Below are 25,807 nucleotides of genomic sequence, written 5' to 3' on the forward strand. Positions count from 1 at the left end.
GTTCTCTGGGTTTCTGTGCCTTGGGGAGAGCCAAGGGCTGCAGGGAGCACCTACCCAGAACACTGTCACAATATTCTCCACAAGAGTTCGTCCTGGAAGATATCTCGCTGCTAAGGGTGACCAGGGAAGCAAGGGAGGGTCTTCTCCTACAATGCGGCTTCCGCCCTGGCCCATACACAGCTTGCCTGTGTGCAGCAATGGTCCCCCCGCCCCTCACGGCACAGTGGCGCGGACATGTTAGCCTGATTGGGACAAGAACCACACTGGCTCTTCCAATAAAACTGCACAGACACATTGCCCACATTCTGGCTGAGACTTTTGAAGAGATCACTGATGCCGATTACCGCGATGTGATAGACCACATCAATGCGATATTCCGCATCTAGGCATGCATGTAGCCCTTACCCTCCTCACTCAAAGAACCCGTACCTAAAAACTTCCTTCCTGAAAAGAAAGCCACTTACCAGGAACCTCCTCTATTGTTTGTCCTTCCCCAAGCACTGGACGCCGCGACCGGCTGCCTTCCTTCTGGCTCGAGAAGAGCTCCTGGCTGCATGCATCTAGGGATGCCGGGGTATCTCCCCCTGCCTCAGCACCATCGCTTGCACTTTCCTCCTCCTTCTCCTCCTCCCATCCCCTTGCTGTGCTGGGCTCGGAAATGTCCATGGTGGTCGTTGCAGTGGACGTGGGATCGGCTCCAAGTATTGCGTCCAGCTTTTTGTAGAATTTGCAGGTCGTGGGGGCAGCATCGGAGCAGCTGTTTGCCTCACAGGCTTTGCAGTAGGCATTCCACAGCTCCTTCACTTTAACCCACACTGCACCGCATCCCTGTCATGGCCCCTGTCCATCATGGCCCTTGATATGTGCCCAAAGGTATCGTAATTCCTACGGCTGGAGCGCAGCTGGGACTGCACAGCTTCCTCCCTCCAAACACTGATGAGGTCCAGCACCTCATCATTGCTCCATACTGGGGATTGCCTGATGTATGGAGGCATGGGCAGCTGGAAAGATGTGCTGAGAGCACTCCAGGCCTGGCTGAGCAAAGAGGAAGGGGATTCTCAAAATTCCCAAGGAATTTAAAGGGCGGGTCTGATGGTTGATCACCTGAGGACAGGGCAGCAGAGTGCAAAAGTGATGACCACAGTGGCTAGAACAGGCATTGTGGGACACTTCCAGAGGCCAATCAGAGCCAATCAGAGAGCATTAGGTGTCCACAGTGGCGCCGCGGTGCTCCAGCGAGAGCACAACAAACGTTATTCCTCTTGGGGAGGTGGAGTACCAGGAGCGCTCCAGCCGCAGAGTCAGAGCGCTCTACATGCCTTGCCAGTATGGACGGGGAGTGAGGTAGAGCACTTTTGGTGACTTTATTGTGCTATAACGCGCAAGTGTAGCCAAGACCTTGGACACCAGATTGGTTGCCTTGGCAGAGGCCAAGGACTGAATGGGCACGAAAACTCAACCAACCTCTCATTCGTATGGCTGATCCATTCACAGGCTCATGGTTGAGACATGTACTGAGGTAGTGTGTGCAGGCAATTTTGCATTAAGGCGTTAACTCTTCTGTGCATAAACAGAAAAATTCAATTTCTCTAAGACTGGAGCTTTTCACAGGCACTAAATCCACTACAAACATTATTAATGAAAAAACAAATCAGGATTGTGGAATTATATTCCAATATACCCAAAGGCAAAAAACTTGCCTGCTTCCCTATGGTTCTCCTTAGGAATGAAGAAGGCATACACAGCTGCTCCCACAGCCTCTCCCAATTCCCCCTTCCCTACCCTACCAAGGGTAGGATTGCAACCTATGCTCTGGAAAGCACAAGGTTATTGCCTCCAGCCTATGCACCACAGCTACAACGTGTGAATTCTGCTGACAGTGGTCATGTCCCCAGGGTGCCCAGCACTAAGCAAGGGAGCACAATGTATTTTTAATATTAACAAAGTCAAGCCAACCACATCCATTCCCTATAGCCTCCCTGAGCCATCCTGCTCCACATCCGGATGATGGCTCTGATTCCTACTGCATAGCTAGCACTACCCTCCCAAATGCCTGACAAAGTGTTGTCTACAGTTAACACTAGTGCTCTTTGACATTTGAGCATTATTTACAGTAATGACAGTATTTACACAGGCCTCTAGCTATCAATGGAAACTCAGAATCTAGTCACTGTTTATTTTACTGCAACACTTGTCAAGGTCAGCCTTGAACAATCATAGCCAATTGAGAAATTGAACAGGAAGGTCAAGTTCTGATCCCAGTAATACAGGTGTAAATCCAGAGTAACTCTATGTATGGACTTCACTGCAGTTACTCCAGATTCACACTGGAGCAAGTGAGAACAGAAGTTGGTCCAAAGTAACAACGTTTCTGTAGCCCAACCCCACAGACGTGTGCTCTCCCAAAAAGATAATACCTACAACATATACGGCAAATTCCTCTCCCAATTACATGGACAAAACCCCCATTACATTCATGTAAATTTGCTCCAGAAAACATATTTTTAAATACTTTTCATCTATTGTCACACAATCTCAAAAGGATAAGATTTCTCTTCAAAAATATGTTCCTCTTTTTGTAATAGCACAACTTATATGTAGACTTGTAAGTGATGGGAATCTACAATAAAAAGGGAAAAGTGCAGACTTGGTATAATTGTACACAACTGCACTGGAGCGAAAGGCTGCACACGGATTACTGATAGCATTCTCGATTGCAACATAAATTATTTTGTTTCAGGCAAGTGCTAGCAGTGAGAGGGTTCAGCATTAAAGTCGTGGGACCCAATTCATCCCTAGTATAATTCCACTAACTTCAACATGCAACATCACCAATGCAACAAATTTTGAATGAAATGGGGGATTGTGGACGGGGTGTGGGGAGTTGGGTTAGAGCAGGGGTGGCCAACCTGTGGCTCTGGAGCCACATGCAGCTCTTCAGAAGTTAATATGCGGCTCCTTATATAGGCACCGACTCTGGGTCTGGAGCTACAGGTGCCAACCTTCCAATGTGTGGGGGGTGCTCACTGCTCAACCCCAGGCTCTGCCACAGGCCCTGCCCCCATTCCACCCCTTCCGGCTCCCTCCCCTGTGCCTGCTGTGCCCTCACTCCCTCTGCCCACACCCAAGCCTCCTGCATGCCATGAAACAGCTGATCAGGAGGTGCAGGGAGGGAGGGGCAGGTGCTGAGCGGCGGGGTTGCCGGTGTGTGGGAGGCACTGGGAGCAGCGTGGGGAGCTGATGGGGGGCTGCCGACGTATTACTGTGGCTCTTTGACAATGTACATTGGTAAATTCTGGCTCCTTCTCAGGCTCAGTTTACAAAAGTGGTCTATAGTCATGCAAATAGTCCCATTGTTGTTCCAAGGTTTGTAGGTTCCAAGTTTGTAAATTGTTCTGGACGAAACTGACAATGCCTGAGCTGCCAGATCAGAAGATGCTTCATTCGAATAAAGGTGGGCAGATGTGTGATAACTCTTAGCTCTGTTGTTAAGATGAGGAACATATTTTCAGCAAAGTTCTTGGCAGATTCTGGAGGCAGCTAGTATAAGGCTGTCAGCGTCTGGCATTATAATCTTCACATAGTTCTCTCACCCACAAAGCTGGAAAATGAGGCACTTGTTTCTTTGTTTTGTTGCTCCAGTTCCAGTTAACAAAATGCATGTTAGATTAGTTTGGCTGCAAAGAAGAATTCTATGTACACTGGGGAGAACACCTGATTCCTATAAGGTTGCAGAACTGGGCTGACATCAGATATCCTCTGATCAGTGCAAGCAGAGGCATTCCTCTAATGATTTGGACTTGATGTGATGCAGAATGAATGTCATGGATAATTCAGATCAATGGGGAAAAAAAAAATCAAAAACACTGTTTAAACACCTTCCATCCCCCCATCCCCTCTTGAGGACTCCTGACCAACCTAACAGCACAATACATATGCCAACAAACTTAAACAAGGCCTTTATTTAAGTTTGTTGGCATATGTATTGTGCTGTTAAAGCCATATAAAGAATGAATGCCCTCCCTAGCCATGTTCTGCTCCTTTAAGAAGGAGAGCCTCCCCTCCTCCCTGAGGGGCTAGCTCCAAGTCTTTCTCGTACCCGGTACCCACTAAAAATTTCTTGCCGGTACTGCATAGTGGAGGTTGCTGCCCTACTTGTACACCTGCTCCTAAGTGAAAAGTATGCATATTATTGTTCCTTGAAAATCTCTACAGGCAGTTTTTTTTTACCTTTTGTTCTTCACTCTGTAGCAAAGGGCCTGAACCAAAACTCTGGATCCAAACATCCCAAATTTAGGGTAAGTATGAATCAAAATAGGAATGTCGTGGCAAGTCTGTACTTTTGTAGTGGGTCAATCCAAGCCTCCAGTCTGAATACAGAAACTCTGGAGAACATTTGACTCAGCCCCCATTCTCTTTACCTTTTCTTGGTCAGGTTTCCTCTCCATTGCCCTTGTTTGTTTTCTCTCACCTTTCCTCGCCAGTGTGGCTGATTGGAAGAAGAGATGCACTTTGTCTGTGGCAGGAAGGGCTTGATTGATATCAGCTGGTTTTGGCTGACATCCAAGTAATGTAGTACAGGAAGGGAATATAACCCACTGTGACAGATATGGCAACTTCCTGCACTATCCAGGGGCATCATTTCATATTGGGGTGGGGGAGGAGTACAACTTTAACCATGATTCCAAGGCTACTTGGCACCTGAGAACTCTTGGTTTTTCTGCAGCTAACAACTTTGATACAGTGCTCCTGTCAGATAATACTGTTTAATTCCTATATAAAGAAAGAAAATTAAATAAATTTTAGACCCATTCAGCTCTAATACTTTTTCTGACATCTTGTGTCAATTCATTTAAAGGACACTGATTAGGTTTAAAAAATTAATGTATATTCTTACTTTATAGACTCATAGACTTTAGGGTCAGAAGGGACCAATATGATCATCTAGTCTGACCTCCTGCACAAAGCAGGCCACAGAATCCTACCCATCCACTTCTATAACAAACCCCTAACCTATGTCTGAGTTATTGAAGTCTTCAAATTGTGGTTTGAAGACCTCAAGCTGCAGAGAATCCTCCAGCAAGTGACCCATGCCCCATGCTGCAGAGGAAGTGAAAAACCTCCAGGGCCTCTGCCAATCAGCCCTGGAGGGAAATTCCTTCCCGACTCCAGATATGGCGATCAGCTAAACCCTGAGCATGTGGGCAAGACTCACCAGCCAGCACCCAGGAAAGAATTCTCTATAGTAACTCAGATCCCATCCCATCTAACATCCCATCACAGACCACTGGGCATACTTACCTGCTGATGATCAAAGATCAATTGCCAAAATTAAGCTATCCCATCATACCATCCCTTCCATAAACTTATCAAGCTTAGTCTCAAAGCCAGATATGTCTTTTGCCACCACTACTCCCTTTGGAAGGCTGTTCCAGAACTTCACTCCTCTAATGGTTAGAAACCTTCATCTAATTTCAAGTTTAAACTTCCTAGTGTCCAGTTTATACCCATTTGTTCTTGTGTCCACATTGGTACTAAGCTTAAATAATTCCTCTCCCTCCCTGACATTAATCCCTCTGATATATTTATAAAGAGCAATCATATCCCCCCTCAACCTTCTTTTGGTTAGGCTAAACAAGTCAAGCTCTTTGAGTCTCCTTTCATAAGACAGGTTTTCCATTCCTCAGATCATCCTAGTAGCCCGTATCTGAACCTGTTTCAGTTTGAATTCATCCTTCTTAAACATGGGAGACCAGAACTGCACACAGTATTCCAGATGAGGTCTCACCAGTGCCTTATATAACAGTACTAACACCTCCTTATCTTTGCTGGAAATACCTCGCCTGATGCATCCTAAAACTGCATTAGCTTTTTTAACAGTCATATCACATTGGCGGCTCATAGTCATCCTGTGATCAACCAATACTCCAAAGTCCTTCTCCTCCTCTGTTGCTTCCAACTGATGTGTCCCCAATTTATAACTAAAATTCTTATTATTAATCCCTAAATGCATGACCTTGCACTTTTCACTATTAAATTTCATCCTATTACTATTACTTTGTTACTAACTCTTGAATAAAACAATTGAAACAACTGTAGAAAAACCTAGATTACTTTCGATCACTTTTTTGCAGTTCACCAAACTTGGAATAGATCAGGGGTGGCCAATCTGTGGCCCCGGAGCCACATGTGGCTCTTCAGTTAATATGCAGCTCCTTGTATAGGCACCAACTCCGGGGCTGAAGCTACGGGCACCAACTTTCCAATCTGCCAGGTGGTGCTAACTGCTCAACCCCGGGCTCTGCTACAGGTCCTGCCCCCATTCCACCCCTTCCTGCCCTCTCCCCTCAGCCTGCAGTGCCCTTGCTCCTCCCCCTCCCCCCCAAAGCCTCCTGCATGCCATGAAACAGCTGATCGGGAGGTGGGAGGAGGGAGGGGGAGTGCTGATTGGCGCGGCTGCCAGCGGGCGGGAGGCGCTGGAAGCAGGGTGGGGGAGCTGATGGGAGGCTGCCAACGTATTACTGTGGCTCTTCGGCAATGTACATTGGTAAATTCTGGTTCCTTCTCAGGCTTAGGTTGGCCATGCCTGGAACAGATCACTCAACTTCTGGAAACATCCTATTAGGACAAGGCTCTGTGAGTTTATACTTCACCTGCTCTAGGGGTGTTACCCCATTACAAATAATAGACTATAAAACGATTTCAAACAAGAGTGAAACTGACACTTTCAAGTCACTTCATAGTATTGCCAACCCCAAATGTTCAAAAATCAAGAATCAGGCTCACCAAAAATCATGAGATTGGCTTTAAAATAATGAGATTATGTAAAATTAATAGAGTTGGTGGGTTTTTTTTAATTTACATTCTGCTTTTTGAGTCTTTAAGGTTCACTGAGATCACATTTTGAAGCTTTCTCCACAGTCACAAGGGCTAGACACTTCATTTTTTGTTAAGAATGAAGGTTGAAATCATCACATATCACTTGACCCCAGGAGCTGGGGCATTAAGGAAAACAATAATTATCATGAGACTCATGACAAAATCATGAGAGCTGGCAACACTTCTTTTACTTCTGTTTAAAGGCTAGTTACTTTCCAGAAGGCTCTTAAACACAACACTACAGTGACTGAGTTGCAGTTTTCACAGGAGAATATTTTAAATCAAACACCAAGAAAATTCCACGTTTTAAAGTTGGGGAAAAAGTGGAGACTTCTGAGGTATATCAGGGCCACTGCAGGCAGGAAAGGAAAATAAACAGGCATAAGAGCTCTGGGCAGTTCTTCCTCTTGAAAGAAATTTGAAGGGTGAAAACTTCTAGTCCTTAATCAAGTAAAACTTGTATTGCCATCAGTGCCTCCACTCATAGATACAAACATCACAGTGAACATGTGTTATCACATGTGGTCAATAACTATACACTTCATACTTAAATATCTGAGCCATCTTATCCAGAGTTACACATCTTATTTGCAGTGGCTCCAGGACTACATTTTCTGGAATATTCTGAACAGTGCTAAGTGCACAGATCACGCCCCAGTGAATAATACAAATCATGACAATAAAGGTTGACTTTATGGACTCTGTGGATGCAATTTCTGTTCTTTGTTCTGAAATTGGTCTGAATATAGCTGAAACTCTAAGAATTTGATGTATAATCACATCTGATACTCATATGATACTTTCTCATTCCTTCCTTTTCTCAAACTCAGAACAAAAAATGACAAAACAAAATGGTTTTCAGATAAAATCTAAAATTACACAGCAGGCATTGCTGTACAACTCAGCCTGGTGCAGAACCTGCCATCCATTGGCAGTTAAGTGCTCTCCTCTCATCTGACTCTCATTCTCTTTCTTTCTTCATCCTTCCTGACCTCTGTGCTGCTTTTCATACTGTCAACCATGACAACATTCCCAATCATCTGGGACCAGTTGCTGGAGTCTCAGAGAACTGGCCTTCTTGGTTTTGCTCTCATCCATCAGAGGCCTCTTTTTTGCAGCATACAGCAGAGAGAAAGGCTGTTGCAGTGAATAGGCAGCTAGGCCCTGAGAGACCTGGGTTCTACTTCCCCTCTTCCCCCCACGGACTTCCTGTATAACTTCAGGTCAGTATTTATAGCAGTGGTTTTCAAACTGCGGGTCGCGACCCAGTACTGGAATGTAAGGCACTGGGTCACGGCGGCTCTGGTCAGCATCACCGGCCAGGATGTTAAAAGTCCCTTCGGTGGTGCTGCCCGGCTAAGGCAGGCTAGTTCCTACATGTTCTAACACCGCGCTGCGCCCCGGAAGCAGCCAGCAGCAGGTCCGGCTCCTAGGTGGGGGGGCCACAGGGCTCCGCACGCTGCTCCTGCCCTGAGCACTGGCTCCACACTCCCATTGGCCGGTTCCCAGCCAATGGGAGATGGGAAGGGTGGTGCCTAGGAGCTGGACCTGCTGCTGGCCGCTTCCTGGATGCAGCACGGTCCACGGTGCTAGGACAGGCAGGCAGCCTGCCTTAGCACCCTGCTGTACTGCTGACCGGGAGACGCCTGAGGTAAGCCCGTGCCCTAACCGTGCACCTTAGCCCCCTGCCCCAGACCAGAGCCTCCTCCCACACCTTGAAACTCTCATTCTCGGCCCCACCCTGCAGCCCTCACCCCTGCACCCCAGCCCCTTGCCCCAGCCCAGAGCCCCCTCCCACACCCTGAAACCCTCATTACCGGCCCCACTCTGCAGCCCTCACCCCTGCACCTCAACCCTCTGCCCCAGCCCCAAGCCCCTCCCAAACCCCTTATTCCCAGCTTCATTGGCTTGCTGGCATCAAAAATGTTCTTCAACTGGGTCGCCAGAAAAAAAGTTTGAAAACCAGTGCCTGAGGGACAGAGTTTCAAAGGTTTTTAGGCACCCAAAAATGGAGCTAGGCATCTAGTGAGGTTTACAAAGCACCTAACCTTCTAGGCACTTTTGAAAATCCCACTAGATGTCTAAATACCTTTGAAAATTGGCTGTTAATCTCTCTTTGCCTCAGTGACCTATCTGTACAATGGAGAAGATAACAGAACTGCTCTATCTCACCAAGGGGCTGTGATGTGAGGTGCTCAGATACTACAGTGATGGGGCCACATAAGTACCGGAGGTAGAGTTGGAACTTCTCTATACCCTGCTATACCTTCCCTGGGTTTTGGCCCCTTCTTTTCACTTATGCCCCTCACATCTTCCTATTCTCTGAATATAACCTTGCCTTACAAGGCTTGGCTTATTCTTCTGAGTCCCCTATGTTCTCTCTTCAAACCCCCCCTGCTCCCCCCCAGGGATTCCTGTTTTACAGGTTCATTTAACATCAGATCCTTAATTTAATTACCAGCCTTTTCTTATCTTAATCACCTTGCCTCTGTTTATAAACAAAACACAGACTCCCTGACCCAGGGACACAAGCTGGGAGAAGCATCTCTCAGCAGAACTCACATTCCACACTAATGTTGTGCAGTTAAGAGCTCCATCTGGGAGCACACCTCCTGTATGAAACTCACGCCTAATTGGCCGCAGTATCCTTGGGAGAACTTATTGAATTAAGTTTAAGGATCTTTGGGATATTAAATTAATGGAATGATTGATGTGTTATTTTGAGCCAAGAATGCATGTAACTTCTTGAGGTGAGAGGTGTGACAGATGTGAGATCTGGGGATTCAGAGGACTATACTGAAAAATGTGCCAGCCACGAATGGACTTCTGGAACAAAAAAGCATTAAGAGGTTTTCCTGAGGAAAATCTAGGAGGAGGTGAATGCAAATTCCCCACTTCTGGGTATGCCAAAACCCATCCTTTCAAAGCTACTTCCCAAGGAGTGGGCCATTGTCTGCTGATCACCTGTTACATGAAACCCAGGTCAAAGGCCCCAGCTGTATAAAGAAAAGACTGCACTATTCATGGCTATTATGGTTCTGAATCTGAGACACTTGTGAATTTTTAATCATGGGAAAATCCCAGTTGTGGGTTTTGAAAGACGGACACATACCAAGGTTGGAGTTAGCAAGAGCTCTGGTAAACTTTTTGGCATGTGTGAAGAGTCTTCTGTTGTTTTTAATGTTTTCCTGTAATGCTTTCACCTTAAAAATAAATGTGCTTGATTAGAAAGAGCTGTATAGTAACTTTATAACTGCAGGCCATTTTGTTGTTCATCATCTCTGAAGAGAAAGCAAAGTGCAGGTGCTGGTCTGTTTAGGCAGTCTGGCTTGCTGAGAATACCACAATGTAGGCAGGGAACAGTACAGCCTTGAAAATGTCCTGGTCAGGAGGGAGACAGACACAGGTCGCTACCTAAGAGTTGGTATTCTTGGTGGACTACAAGGAGGGAATACAAGTGCAGTTTCCCTGAACTGTGGTGCCCCCAATGGGACAAAATTAAAAAGAATACTGATATTAATGTACAGGCTACATTAGGAACCCTGGGATCTGTTCTATGACCTCCAATGATCTGCCAAAAGTACATTAGCCTCAATTAGTACTTCTTTCATTGTAGAGAAAAAGTCTAAGGCCTGATTTACATTAAAAAGTTAAGTCGACGCAGCTATGTTGCTCAAGGGTGTGAAAATTCCATACCCCTAAGCAATACAGTTAAGCTGACTTAACCTCCAGTGCAGACAGCACTACTGCCTCTCCTGGAGGTGGATTAGCTGCGCCAAGGGGAGAACCCCGCCTGTCAGCATAGGTAATGTCTATACTGAAGCGCTACAATGGTGCAGCTGCCACTGTGCGACTGAAGCATTTTAAGCATAGTCAAACCCTTAGTAAAAACAGGTTTGGGTGGTTGTAGAGTAGTTACATTTCTAATGACTGGCTAATCCAGGAAAATATTTGAAAAGTAAACTGTGGCCTTCTGAAAAGCTAGAGCAGTCAAGTGAATCTGAGTTCCATAAAAATATGCAATTAAAGCCCAACAGCTCTCAGTCTAAGTAAATCAACTAATAAACTCATTTTAATACTAAACTCAGCACATGTACATACATGTAAGGACTAAAAGAGAGAGTGTCAAAAGATATTCTCATGGGGGAAAGGGGAGTATGTGAGGTATTGAGTTCTGCCCAGAAAAGAAGTCTACGGCAGCTTTTGTCTCAATATTTTCATAAGCAGCATTTTGAAAAAAACTGACTCAATAAATGTCAAATGTTTTACCATTTGCTAAAGATTTACAGACTTTACTTTGTTGCTCAATTTAATATCTGATCTGTCCCCAATGGACTCAATGATCTAATACTAAATACTATGAGCCCACTACAAAAATTTGACATGGCCCACAAATGAAACCATAAGGTACGATTTACTTCTATGGACTTCTAAGTGAACACATTATCTGTCTCGTGTCTCTCTAGCAACTGAATGACTTCTAGCACAAGTCTACTTCAAGGAGGACTTTGGCACTAACCTCGGAAGAAAAAGAACGTACTTAGCCAGTTATTTCCTGGATTCTCTCTGGGCCAAATTCAGAGCACGCCTCTACTCTCATGGAGAGGCAGGAAATGAAGACTATAGCCTCATCTAGACTAGGATTTGTAAGGTGTTAGCAAACAAGTTTTAAACATGCCTTTAGAGGCGCATTGATTTGTCTACATTAGGCTGTATTTAATACACGTGTTCACTAACACCCTCCAAATCCTAGTCCAGACAAGGCCAAAGGAAGCCTCCACAGCAGACTTTTCATATTGTAAAGAAGCAGGGTGCGGCAGAATCCACCCCTGGTTTAGAGGGATGGAGAGAGAAAAACACCTTTGATTCCCGCCTTTTGTGCAGCCCACAAAGGTAACAATATATAAAGAAAAAGATAAGCAGAATCATCACAATGCATCTATATCAACCGTACAGCCATATGCATTACTGCCTGCCCTTATCCTTCTCCTCAATTTCTCTCTGACTTCAACCCTCATTTGTTGATGAACTTTTATTTTCAGATCTTTAGGGACCAAGGTTTTAACTTGGTTTTGGGTGGTCCATCTTTGGGTGCTTGAAAAATAATAAACAGAGTAGACTGGACTAATTAAACAGGCAAGGAATTGACGACAAGACTAGTGAGGAACTGCTCAGCGCAAGTCAACAAGGACCAAGTCCCACTTTGGAAGTGAGCAATGAGAAACACTAACGGAACCCTAGCAGCATTAGTCCCAAATGGATTTCTCTTTAGAAATCCACTGGAAGGATCATGATGTGCAGAATGTTTTCCTTGAGGCTTCCTTTCCCTGACTCCCATTCTGCCAGACCCATAGAACTCACATGCAAGTGTTTCTGCAAGCTCCTTCAGAGGGAGGAGCAGGCTATGTGAGCTTCTGCTCCCTTTCCCTTCATGAGAGATCTCCAGTCTTGTGCTTCTTCTCTTCTCCATAGTGTACCAAAGATTTGTTGTTTGTTAGTTTTCAAATAAAACTTTAGTTTGAGGGAGAGGGGTACTTGATCCTTCTTACCTGGATAATTTCCACTATCCAGAGGTTGTTTTTTTTTTGGTCTTCCGTAAATAAGAAGAAAAGATAAGCCTACTGGCATCTAAAATGACTGGTTAACAAGTAACAGATTTTGATTAAGCCCTTTGTATGACAAAAGGGCAGAGAAAACTGCTAACCAAACAATAATCTGACCAGCACCTGAACTGAAGTCTATTATACTGGTTTCTGTTTAAGAATTTCAGCTGCCCAGCAGGTGAACAACGAGGGACCCAGTGTTCCAGTCCTTGATCAGATAAAAGTCCACTGAAGCCCAAAGGAGCTTTGCCTGAGTATAGACTTCAGGACAGGGCTCATCTCCACAATACCTTTTTGCAGTGCTATAGCACATTTCACAAAACAGCAGCTTTTTTTCAGAACGTTGGTCTAAAACAATAAAACTATAATCAGTTGACTTATGAAAAAAGGCACAAAGTAATCACAGAAAATGCACTCCAGTCAAAGCAGACACCTTGTAAATGTCTAACTACACAAATGATCTACCTATTGAATTTCTCAAGCAGCAAACCCCCAGCGTAAGGCTGTGTGACTACAGAATACTCAGCCCTGTGACCTTAAACTGGCAAACAGGAGGGACACCGTAAAAGGCAACAGTGAATAAAAGACGGTTATCTTTCATAACTGTTGTTCTTCGAGATGTGTTGCTCATGTCCATTCCATTGTAGGAGTGTGGGCTCGCCACATGCACTGGTGTCGGATGTTTTACCCTCAGTGGTATCTGTAGGAGACTAGCTCTGGCGCTCTCGGGAGCAGTGCGCGTATACCGCCGGCTCCCCCGACACTCAGTTCCTTCTTGCCGGAAACTTTGACAGAGAGGAAGGAGGGTGAGTCATGGAATGGACATCTCGAAGAACAACATTTACAAAAGTTAGCCATCTTTACTTCTTCGATTGCTTGCTCATGTCCATTCCATTGTAGGTGACTCTCAAACAGTACTGACGGAGGCAGGTAGGAGTTCATGAACGTGTTGATTACAACACAGCTCTGCCCAAGCCCAGCACAATCTCTGGCCTTCTGAGTGATGGTGTAATGCATCGTGAACGTGTGTACTGAAGACCATGTCGCAGCCCTGCAGAGGTCCTGGATAGAAACATGCGTCAGGAAGGTAGACAAAGAGACCAGCACCCTAGTCAAGTAAGCCTTCATTATCGATTGAGGCATAGCCTGCGCCAACTCGTAACAAGTACGGATGCAGGTGGGGATCCAATTCAAAATCCTCTGAGACGACACCAAAAGGCCCTTCATCCTGTCACCTATCACAGTAAAGAGCTGGGTGGATCTGTGCAAGGACTTGGTGCGCTCCAGACATCTAGAGTCACCTCTCCTCATTGGTCATGTGCAGTTTTGGACAGAACACTGGGAGGAAGATATCCTGGTTGACATGGAAGTACACCACCACCTTTGGCAGGAAGGCCAGATAGGGCCGCAGCTAGACCTCGTCCTTGTAGAATATTGTATACGGGGGCTCCAAAGTGAGGACTTTAATCTCGGAGACACATTTTGCTGAGGTAATAGCTACAAAGAATGCAACCTTCCGTGACAAGACAGAAAGGGAACAAGAAGCCAGAGGCTCGGAGAGCAGACTCATGAGCCTGGAGAGGATCAGGTTGAGGTCCCATTGGGGAACCAGGTCCCGGATCAGCAGAAAGAGTTTTTTAAGGTCTTTCAGGAACCTGATCAACATCTCATGCAAGAATACTGATCTATCCTGGATGTGAGGACGGAAGGCCGATATGACTGCCAGGTGCTTTAAGTGAAGCAAGTAATCCAGGATGGACTGCAGAGACGACTGGGTCAGGGACATATTCCACTCCGATGCCCAGCAGGAGAAACGCTTTCACTTTGCTAGGTAAGTTGTTCTGGTGGAGGGCTTTCTGCTCTCCAAGAGAACTTGCTGTACCTGACTACAGCAGGCTTGTTCCTCTGAATTCAGCCACGCAGGATCCAAGCTGGGAGGTGGAGAGAGGTGAGGCGAGGCTCGGGTGCAGGAGCCAAACAACATCCTGCAAGAGTAGGTTCAGGTGGCTGGGAAGTGGCCATGGGCCATGAGCATGCTGAACCAATGCTGGCGAGGCTATGCTGGGGGGGGAGGGGTGTCATAATGCCCTGTGCCTTGTCCCTCTTGATTTTTGAGAGGACTCAGCTGATGAGCGGAATTGGTGGGAAGGCGTACATCATGTCTCCTGATCATGACAGGAGAAAGGCATTGGAAAGTGAGCCTCTGACGAGGTCTTGGAGACAGCAGAAGTGATGATGCTTTCTGTTCTGTCTGGTGGCAAACAGGTCCACTTGGGGAGCTCCCTACTTCTAGAAGAGCATCCTGACAACCTCCGAGTGAAAGGACCACTTGTGATGAGAAAAGAAGGACCTGCTGAGGAGAATTGCCAGCATGTTCCGGACACCGGGGCGGCGTGAGGCTTCCAGGTGGATCGCATGCTGAATGCAGAAGTCCCACAGATGGAGGGCTCATGGCACAGAGCCAATGAATGAACTCCCCACTGCCTGCTGACATAGAACGTGGAGGCTATGTTGTCTGTCGACACCTGTACCATCTAACCAGACAGTTGGGAAAGGAAGACACCGCAACCCAGACAGATGGCTCTGAGCTCCCTGACATTTAAATGTAACATGAGTTCTTCTCGAGACCATAATCTGAATTCACAGTGTACCGGGATGTGCTCCCCAACCGAAGCCGGACGCATCTGAAATCAGGGAGACAGCGGGTCATGAGCTAGTGAACGGCACACTTTCCAACACCAGAATTGGGTCGGACCACCACTGCAGGGAGGTAGGTACCCACGTTGGGATCATGATGACCTTGTCTAGGTGATGTCTGGCTGAGGAGTAGACCAATGCCAGCCACATCTGGAGGGGACTTGATGGAGTAGGGAGTAGGGAATATTAACCTGGTAATGTTGCATGGGAGTTTTACTAGTTTACTGTCTGCACTGATACTAGACAGTGATGGGAAATAAGGGTGTGACTTCACTGACGGACGACACTTGACGGCCAGCACATAAAGGATGCTGGCTGCCCTTCATAACCTGAGCCCAGGAGGGGGGTGGGGCTCAGTGGCACCATTTGCCCGGGAAACTGGACAAAGGCTGGAGGAAGAGCCAGGCGAGGGCTTGTGGCTGGATGAGGCTGCTGGAGGGAGATCCAGTTTGGAGCCGGCTGGGGAGACAGGGGTAGGCCCAGAGCCTGGGTCTGGGCTCCCCACCCCCCAAGATGTATGTGACTGAGGGGTCCAGTTTTCTGTACCTACCAGCTCTGTTTTAGACTATGTTCCTGTCATCTAATAAACCTTCTGTTTTACTGGCTGGCTGAGAGTCATGGTGAATTGCAGAAAGTGGGGGGTGCAGGGCCCTGACTCCCCCATACTCCGTTACAGGATGCAGCCTGGGTCTCACGTGTCAGATAACGTACGTGCATGTTGCCATGTGTCCCAATAGTCTGAGACAGACCCGGGCAGTGGTGAGCGGATGCGCAGTGATGCTGGCAATTAGATCTGTGATTGCCCTGAACCTGGCCTCTGGCAGGAATGCTCTGGCTCGGGTAGAGTGGAGTACCGCTCTGACAAAATAATCCATTGGACCAGGATCAATGTAGATTTTTGTTCGTTTATCAACAGGCCCAGAGCTTGACAAGTGACTCACAATGTCTTGACACTTCACTGGACCTGGAGCAGTCCTTGATGAGCCAGTCGTCAAGGTACGGGTAGATCTGGATACTCCGATGTCTGAGGTAGGCCGCCCCACCGATGGGCACTTTGAAAACACCCTTGGCACCGTTGCTAGGACAAAAGGGAGCACTGCGAATTGCTGGGCACAGTCCCAACTACAAAACATAGGAACTGTCGGTGTCCGTGAAATATCGATATATGAAACTAAGCGTCTTTCAGGTCAAGAGTAGCATACCAGTCTCCCAGATCCAGGGAAGGAATGATGGAGGCCAGGGAGACCATGCAGAACTTCAACTTCTTGGGACACTTGTTTAGGCTCCGCAGGTTGAGGACGGGGCATAGAACGCCCTCGGCCTTTGGGATCAAAAAATTGCAGGAGTAAAACCCTTTCTCCCTCAAGTGCAGAGGGACTTCCTCCACAGCTCCCACACTCACAGAAGGCCCTGCACCTCCTGAGTGAACAGATGCTTGTGAGAAGGGTCCCTGAAGAGACGGGGAGGGAGCGATGTATTGTAGTCCACTTCAGCAACAAGAAACTATAAGAACATCCATTCACAATTCAGAATAGTTGGGGGGAAAAAAAGGTTTATCAGAATTTGTCTATACACCAAAGTTGTACCACTATGACTACACTGGTACAGTTAGAGCAATACAACCCCTTAGTGTGGATGCAATTATATAAAAGTGCTATTATTGGTACAGCCCTTCCTGTACAGGAAGGGGAGTAAACTATACTTTAAAACTTGGAAGGATTTTGATTTTTCATTAGTAAATGTCTATTTCACAGTACACATACAAACCAAGGAAAAGCTATTACCATCAATAATTTACAGATAGGCAAAGTAAGAAAAATGCTGCTTGAGAACTTTTTGGCATTTGATTCAAGGACATTTGCTTTGTGCATTTTGACATGCAATGTTTGTGTTTTAACAGCTATAAAGCTTTAATTTTTTTAATCTCAGTGTCTACTGTCATTAAATAACTGCCTTACCCCCCATTGTCTGTCCCCGCATAACTTCCCACAACTGTGAATATTTAAAATCAATAAATACAGAAAAACGCTTACTTTTTTTAAGCCAATATTATCCATCAAAATTATAAACAAATACAAATCAAATTCTGCCAAGCCTAGCTATACTGGTAAAGGCACTTTTATAGCAGGATAGCTCTCCATTCTAGGGTGCACTGTCTGACTAGTTCAATAAAAAAGCATTTCACTGACTAGTGCTGCTAAGTCATGCGCTACACTTACTGCTTCTACAGACTAATTCAGATGGTTTTTACCACTCGTTTACCAGTAAATTACTCCACACCAAGTAATAACTTTGGGGGTTTTAACCAGTCTGAGGAGCAGCTAAGCTCTGATTTCAGAGGTGCTGAGGACCCACAGCTCCTATTGATTTCCACAGCAGTCGCACCTCTGAAAAATCAACTCTTTCACTACTTCTGACTGTCCTAACAAACAAATCAGTCGTTCACCCCAGTTCTTCTATCCATCAGAACAGATACTATGCTGCAGTAATTATCTTGGTGACTATTACTTAATGACCACTATGTATTCCTTGTTCCCACTAAAGAAAAGATGTTTTTAACTATTAACCACATGAAGAGTTTTCCCACTACAATTGTAGAACTGAATTGGAATGCGGAGCACACCTACCTACTTGTGCAGCACTTACTTATCCACTGCAAGTATTCCTTAAGACACTATTTACCCGATTACTACTTTGGTGCCAAATTAACTGCCTAAATTAAGATATACAGTACAATCTTCATTATCCAAATATCATGGGTAGAAGAGGAAAACCCTGGTAAGTATGGATAATTGAGCTCTGATTAATGGAGGAGATTGTCAGAATAATTAATAGGTATTTTGGATAATAGTGAGTTTTGGATAATTAAAGTTTGGATAATAAAGGCTGTTCTATATTACAAATAAGACTAATTGTACTGAATTGTCCAGAAAGTCAAGCTTACTGTTACTAAGCGGTAGGGCTCCACACAAAAACTGTGAAGGTTTAAATGTTTTGTGTCGTACCATGTACGCTAGTGTCCTCAAAGACACCACAGTCAGCAATGATATACCATAGCCAGAGAATCAGGCATGATTTCTTCACTAACTTGTACCTCCTCTAGTTATTACATCTGTGAAAAGTGATCGCAAAGTGGGTGTAGAATGTGGCTATTATGAGCAGAAACAATGTTTTGGACAATGTAAGAAGCTCAATAATATTGCTGGGCCTCTCTACATAACACCAAAGCCAATACAGGATCCTTGCTGCCAAAAGTTCTCCCTCCGCATAGTCAATCAAGAAGGAATCTGCCTCTCCATTGAAACAGTGTAGAAGTCACTGTGGAGTTTCTAAGAGTTGTTACCACCCACCATTAAGGAATGTCACTTTACCTAATCCACAACTGAAACATACTTCAGCATTTGGGAGGGAAAACCATCTTTGTCACTGGCTTTTGGGCAGAGTATTGTCAGGCCCTGAAGAATGCAATCATTGTCTGACTTTATGCACATTTTCAGGCAAGGCTGCCCATTCACAAGTATGTTAATAGAGTTGTTTAGGGGCAAAAAAAAAAAGAAGCAGAGCTTGAGTGGAGCAGTTATACAACACGCTAGGTAACATGATGAAGGAAAGACACAAGGCCCAGAAAACCAGTTACGTCTGGTAGAAGAAGTGCTGCATAGCTTGAGACTAAACTGAAAAAGAGCTCCTTTTTTAAGCTGTGCATGTGAATTCTTGTGGAAAGTTAAAACATTAAGACTATGTGTCAAATTTTGTTTTCAGCTACGCTGGTATCAATATGAAGTAATTCCACTGATTTTGATGGAGTTTACATCAGTGTAACTGAGAACAGAACATGGCTCTCTGCATGTCAATAATGAAGTTAATTAATAACATATCAAATACTGAAATGGTACCCTTTGTAAAATGGGACTAGAATACTTTTTAAAACTCAGCATGCCCCATTCCCAAATGCGCTTTTTTACTCTTTAAATTGGATTTACATTTTCTGTAGCCCATCTGCTCTAGTATCCTGAGAGATGCTGAGTTTCCCTGTGAGAGGCACACACACAACTCCTTGCAGGCAGCATTCAGAACTTTGAAGGACATGTTCCTAATTCAGATCATATTCTTTATGCTGCACTCATTCTTACTGTCTAAACTAAATGTACCATATGCATGCAAAGAAAGGGGGGAAAGGGGGAAAAGGAGGAAGGGGGAGAGAAGAAAATTGAAACTAGATCTAAAATGTAATTAATTTTTCATCACTCTCTTGTAATTTAAAGTTTCCTCTTTCTAGTGGGCCCCATATGCTACACTTCTAATACCACCATCTTGAGAAAATGCAGGGAAAGCCATATGTTCTCACACGAACACTGCAGAGCCAACACATAGGCACTGTTTTGATATTTACATCCTCTTCAACCCTGTAACAGGGCGGGCCTGCCTGCAGGACCCTCCCACAAGAGACTGCAGCATGAGAAGTGATCCTGCCTCAGTTTCCCTCCTTATGAGTCCCAGTGATTCTATTCCAGGCTCTCTTGCGTCAATAATACCCTCCTTAGGTCCAGTTTATTACAAATTTACAGTGCAAAATAGTCCATAAGAAAGTCCCCACGGTACGTTTATCACTCCTAACGCATGTAGTCCTTAAATCTCCAATCTCTAGTTCATCTACATAGCACATACCACACTCCCAAAGTCCTCCACGACACCTGGGCTCTTCTTCAGTCCTCTCCTGTCTGTTTACCATGACAGCCACTCCAGCCCTTTCAGCTGAAGCCCAAATCCACTCTTCCAGTAAGGAAGCTACAGGGATTCCTGCTCGGAAGTTCATCCCCATCTGGGTTGCATCTATCACTTCCCCTGGCCCTCAGACTTCTCCGGCCCTCTGGCTTCACCTCTCCAGCATAGATATGCCTGCAGGTAAATCCCCCACATTGCTCCCCTGCCTTCACAGCCTCTCTGGCCCTGTCGAAAAGGGACCCTGGTTGCCCTGTCAAAATGGGACCGCTGACCGTGCTGCTAAAAGTCCAGCTGGCGGTGCAGTGGGGCTAAGGCTCCTGATTGCCTTCGCTCCACGCAGCTCAGTCGCAGCCCTCACCCCCTCCCCCACCCCAACTCTCTGCCTCAGCCTAGAGCCCCCTCCCATACTCTGAACCCCTTGGTGCCACCCCCCCCACCTGAAGCCCCCTTCTCTACCCCAACCCCTCATCTCCAGACCCACCCCAGAGCCTGCACCCCTAGCCAGGGCCCTCACCCCCTCCTGCACCCCAACCCCCTGCCCAGTGAGAAAATGAGCAAGAGTGGGAGAGAGCGAGGGAGGGGGGATGGAGTGAGCAGGGGGCAGGGCCTCAGCGAAGTGGTGGTGCAGGGGCGGGACCTCAGGGCAGGGGATGGGGCACTGGCGTTCAGTTTTCTGCAGTTAGAAAGTTGGCAACCTATCTGGCTTAGAAGTCACAGGCAACTCCCTTTGCTGCTCTCTGGACTTCAACTCTCTCCAGTCTTTCGCCCTCACTCTCTGGCTTGTGGAGGTAGACTGGCAAAACTCTTTCTGCTCTACTGCCTTCCTCCATGTATCACCTACAAAGCTGCAGGTGAGAGCTACCAAAGACCAGGAGACTGCAGGAGATCTCTGAAGAAAGCTCTTCAGGGACCTCCTACAGTCTCCTGGTCTTTGGCAGATCTCACTGCCAGTCAGGCACTTTTCCTGACTGACTTTGGTCTCAGGCTCAGCCCCAATTTATAGGGCCCGGGTGTCTTCTTCGAACTCCAACTGGGAAGCAGCTGATGAGTCCAAGGTGCACTGACTTCTTCCTTCTTAAACAGGGCCGGCTCCAGGCACCAGCCGACCAAGCATGTGCTTGGGGTGGCACCTTATAAGAAGCAGTCAATCTTGGTTCGGCAGGGTGACACTCGGGGGTTTTTTTGTTTGTTTTTTTTTGGTTCAGCGGGGCGACGCTCTGGGGGGGGGGTGTTGATTTTCTTTTTGGTTCGGTGGGGCAGCGCTCAGGGGGGTTGCTTTGGTTCGGCAGGGCGGCACTGTTTTTTGTTGGTGGTGGTTTTGGTTCACTCAGTTTTTGTTGTTGTTCTTGGTGGTGGTTCGGCGGGGCGGCGCTCCGGGGGAGGGTTGTTTTTGGTTCGGCGGGGCGGCGCTGTGGTTTTGTTGTTGTTTTTGGTTCGGCGGGGCGGTGCTGGGGTTGTTGTTTTTGGTTTGGCGGCGCAGCGCTCCGGGGGGGGGTTGTTTTTGGTTCAGCAGGGTGTTGCTGGGTTGTTTTTGATTCGGCAGGGCAGCGCTTTCTTTTCTTTTTTTTTTTTTTTTTGCTTGGAGCAGCAAGAAAGTTAGAACCGGCCCTGTTCTTAAAGCTCAAAATTGCTTCCATTGCTCCTGGCACTTGGAAGCAGGCATATCCAGGAGCAGCAGCTGTGTAATACCAATTCAGGCATTCTGCAGCCACTTTGAGATTGCCTCGTTCATTCCTAGGATGGAGTACCAGCCCATTGCCATTTATAGCAATAGGGCTCCTGGGAATAGGTCGAGACTATGCCTCAAATATTCCACACACAGAAGGGATGCTTCACCTGTATGAGAGCTACAGGATCTCTCCCAAAATCTACTGTCACCCAATATCTCATTGGTTACTAATTATTAATATTTAATGTTTATACCATGGTAGCATTCTGCAACCCTGATGAGCTAGGCATTGTACAAACACACAGTCAGACACGGACTCTGCCCTCAGGAGACTGCAATGTAAGAATTTCTGTTGTATGTGTCAGCTACTATGACTCGGTCCCTTTTCACCTGAAACGTATATTTCATATTGATTGCAGACAACAGATAAGTCTATTCGCAGAAGCTCCTTCAAACAAAAAAACTACTGTCAACAGCAAACTATGCTTAACTGCCAGTAACAATAGTGATTACTACCTTAACTAGAAAAACAATGTGACAATAAAACAATATCCCTACCATCTCCCTATGTAAACCTTGAGGCAAGTAAACATGATTTCACATGGACATGTATCCAACAGAAAGAGAAAACATTTTGGTACTTCATAGGGTTCCCAGGCATCCGGTTTTCAACCAGAATGCCCAGTTAAAAGTGGACTCTGGCGGTTCCCGTCAGCACTACTGACTGGGCCTTTAAAAGTCTGGTCGGTGGTGCAGCCAAGGTCCTGCCTCCGTACCTGCCCTAGCTCTGCGCAGCTTCTGGAAGCAGCTGCCAGGTCCCTGCAGCCCCTAAGCACAGGAGTGGCCAGGGAGGCTCTGCATGCTGCCCCCGCCCTGAGGGTTGGCTCCACAGCTCCCATTAGCCAAGAACCATGACCAATGGGAGCTGCAGGGGTGGAGTCTGCAGGCACGAGGGCAGCACACAGAGCCTCCCGGGCCACCCATGCACCTTGGGGCTGCAGTGACCTGGTGGCCACTTCCTGGGAGCTGCAGTAAGCAGCACCGGGACCCCGCACCTCCTCCAGCATCCAAACTCCCTCCCGGAGCCTGCACCCCACACTGCCCCAACACCCCAACCCCTTGCCCCAGCCTGGAGCCCCCTCCCACCCTCTGAACCTCTCATTTCTGGCCCTACCTGGAGCCCACACCCCCAGCCAGAGCCCATCCTCCCCTCCACCCCAACCTCCTGCCCCAACCCAGTGAAAGTGAGTGAGGATAGGGGAGAGCGAGCAACAAAGGGAGGAGGGATGGAGCAAGCAGGAATGGGGCCTGAGAGAAGGGGGCCTCAGAAAAGGAGCGGGTCAGGGGTGTTCAGTTTTGTGCAATTAGAAAGTTGGCAACCCTAGTTCTTCATCATAAACATTTCAGACCTAGGACCTCAATTTCCTTCCCAAACGGCCTATGTGAATGTTGTGCTAACAAAATTACCAGCATTTTTACAAAGAAACAATTATCAGATCTGAACTGCATATGAAAAAACAATACAAACATTAATCAATACAGTTAGGCCTCAGGCAAGTATATTTTTATTTAATACTTCCCCTAGCATTCTTAGTTCAATCCTGCCGTGCCTAGGACTTTGAGAATACATAATATGGAAGATGACTCAGATGTCGATCACCTGTGAACTAACCGTGACAATTATACCAGCGAGGGCTCTGCTTATGAAGACCTGGATACGCTGCAATAATTGACACTCTTGTCACAGACCAAAAAATGAATCAGCATCAACCATCCCCTCACCTCTATAGTACCTGCAGGTTCCTAAGCTGGCCTGCCAGTGTGCCCCAGCTCTCATAGTGAGCACCTCCAGGGGTGAAAGGTTAGTTAAGTCTTCAAGTCAAATCCATTTTTGGCTTCTTAGTTGAGACAGATGGCAACAATGCCAATTACTGCAAATAGTGGTGGGTGGTTTCGTGATGTAGGTACATCTCCACTAGTAACTGAACCGCCGCCGCTGCCAAACACATTCCACATCAATTACGGAACAGTAACTAATGTTTTTTTAATACACAAAGTGCTTAGTCAGTTGAATAAGGAATTATGAAAGAAACAGCTGTGAATTCCTCTATATGTTAATCATTAAAATGCTGGCAGTAAAATTAAAATTTATCTGAACCATTGTCAATTTTAAATGGTTTTGATCTTCCAATAACTGGTAGAACAGCATGATGGACTCAAATATTGTTGGGAAATCAAAAAGAAATCTGTGGTCAGATTTAGATCTAGGATAAACAGAATTATTCCACTGAAGTACTGTATATGGATTTCTACTCGCTTATATCACAACACAGTGAGACTCTTCATTCATTTAGTAGCTTATTTACCAAGTTTTATCCTATTGTAATTTAAATTTGCTGCAAAATCAGGAACTATAATGGAAGTGTGAAAATCAGGCTCTATAACAGAAAGGGTGTAAGAATTAAAACTGGCCTGATATCAATAATGTATTTAATTCAGCTCCCATTGAAGTCAATGAGAGTTTTACCACAGACTTCAGTGGGAGCAGAATAGGTAGAGCTTTGAAAATCTGCAGATATCCGCATCTGTGAATGTGGATATCTGCGGACCATGTTTGCAATCACAGATTGGATGTGGATATAAATTTCATATCCATGCAGGGCCGGCCATCCATCCATCCATAACTTCAATGGATTAGTCAGGTATATCCAATACGATCAGTTTTCTGCAACTGGTGGTCCTTGGTTCTGCCTTCTCCTTTTTTCCCTTCTCCATCTTCGTGCTCTCTCTTTCCCTGCTCTGATCTCACTAAACACTGGCTTGGCAGCAGTCTAATTCCACTGACTTCAGAGGAGTCGCTCCTGATTTACAGCGGTGTGAATGAGTTCAGAGTCAGGCTCTCTCGTTCTAATGAGAAGTCTCACTCTCTTCATCTGTTCAGATGATAAACCAAATGGGGTTAGGACCATGGCTTCTTCTATGCTTTATACAGCCCTGCACACATGGTCAGTGCTTAATAAGTAATAACAATGTTCTCTCTTAGGCTAGATTTCTGTTTCTCTCCTGGGTCATAAAGCTACAAGATTTCTACTGCTTTCAAAAGGCATTTTTCTTGAACCAGAACAAAACACACTACTTGATTTTCATTTCAGAGGCTTTATCATGACATATAGTTGCAAACACTTCAAGTATACATTCTTACAAAGTAATCCATCACAAATTTCAAAGGACTATGACCCAGAAAACTATGTATGTAAAAACAGACATCTTCACAGTAACGTTACCTTGAAAATAAAAAGTTCTATCTGTGCTAGTTAAGGTTCTGGCTTGAAGGCCCCAGAATAGAATTCTCACCGCTGAAACAATGATATTTTGTGTATAATAAATGTGGATAGAAAGTGCAATTTGGGCTGTCTTACTCACTGAACATGTAAATAGGCTTTAAAAGGACAACCGATAGATTAATACCAAAGTCTTATTTAAAAAACCCAACAACACAGAATCCTAAGGATGAGGTAAGAAGTAGGAGTCACACATTAAAAAGAGGTTCATCCCAACCTAGAATTACTCGTATCTCTTAACAGTGTTTTCTTTCCCTGGACCCAAAGAAACAATTTTTTCAATTATTAGTGTATCTGTTTTAGCTATAGATAAGACTTGTCTACATTACCGACTGGATCGACGGGCAGCAATCGATCCAGCGGGGGTATATTTATTGCATCTAGTCTAGATGCGATAAATCGACCACCGAGCGTGCTCCCATCGACTCTGGTACTCCACCAGGGTGAGAGGCGCAGGAGGAGTCGACGGGAAAGTGGCAGCCATCGACTTATCGCAGAGAAGACACCACCGTAAGTAAATCTAAGTACGTTGACTTCAGCTACGTTATTCACATAGCTGAAGGTGCGAAACTTAGATTGACCCCCCTACCCGCAGCGTAGAACAAGCCTTAGCTATGAAGTCCTTCCTTAGGGAAAACTCCCATTCACTTAAACTGCATGAATAAGAACTATACGATTAATTTAAAAGGGAGCATGATTTTACAAAAAACAAAACAAACAAAAAAAACAACTCACTTCTAAGGCTAGAGAGAGAGAGAGAGAGAGAACAATACAGTGTTATAAAGTGGATTTATCTTAATCTTTGTAGAAGACATTCTACTTGAAAGTTTTTAGGAAAAGCAAAGGCCTACAATAAACACTTATCCAGTTACACAGATTTCAACCACCATATT

The 25,807-nt window shown here is 45.7% G+C and overlaps 1 protein-coding gene across 3 annotated transcripts in view; it reads right to left on the bottom strand.

Annotated features, from left to right (window-relative positions):
- Positions 1-25,807, bottom strand: part of CELSR1 (cadherin EGF LAG seven-pass G-type receptor 1) — a 288,234-nt gene that overhangs the window by 200,896 nt on the left and 61,531 nt on the right. The window lies entirely within an intron of this gene.

Source organism: Gopherus flavomarginatus, chromosome 1 (genome assembly GCF_025201925.1).
Source record: "Gopherus flavomarginatus isolate rGopFla2 chromosome 1, rGopFla2.mat.asm, whole genome shotgun sequence".
Classification (NCBI taxonomy): domain Eukaryota; kingdom Metazoa; phylum Chordata; order Testudines; family Testudinidae; genus Gopherus; species Gopherus flavomarginatus.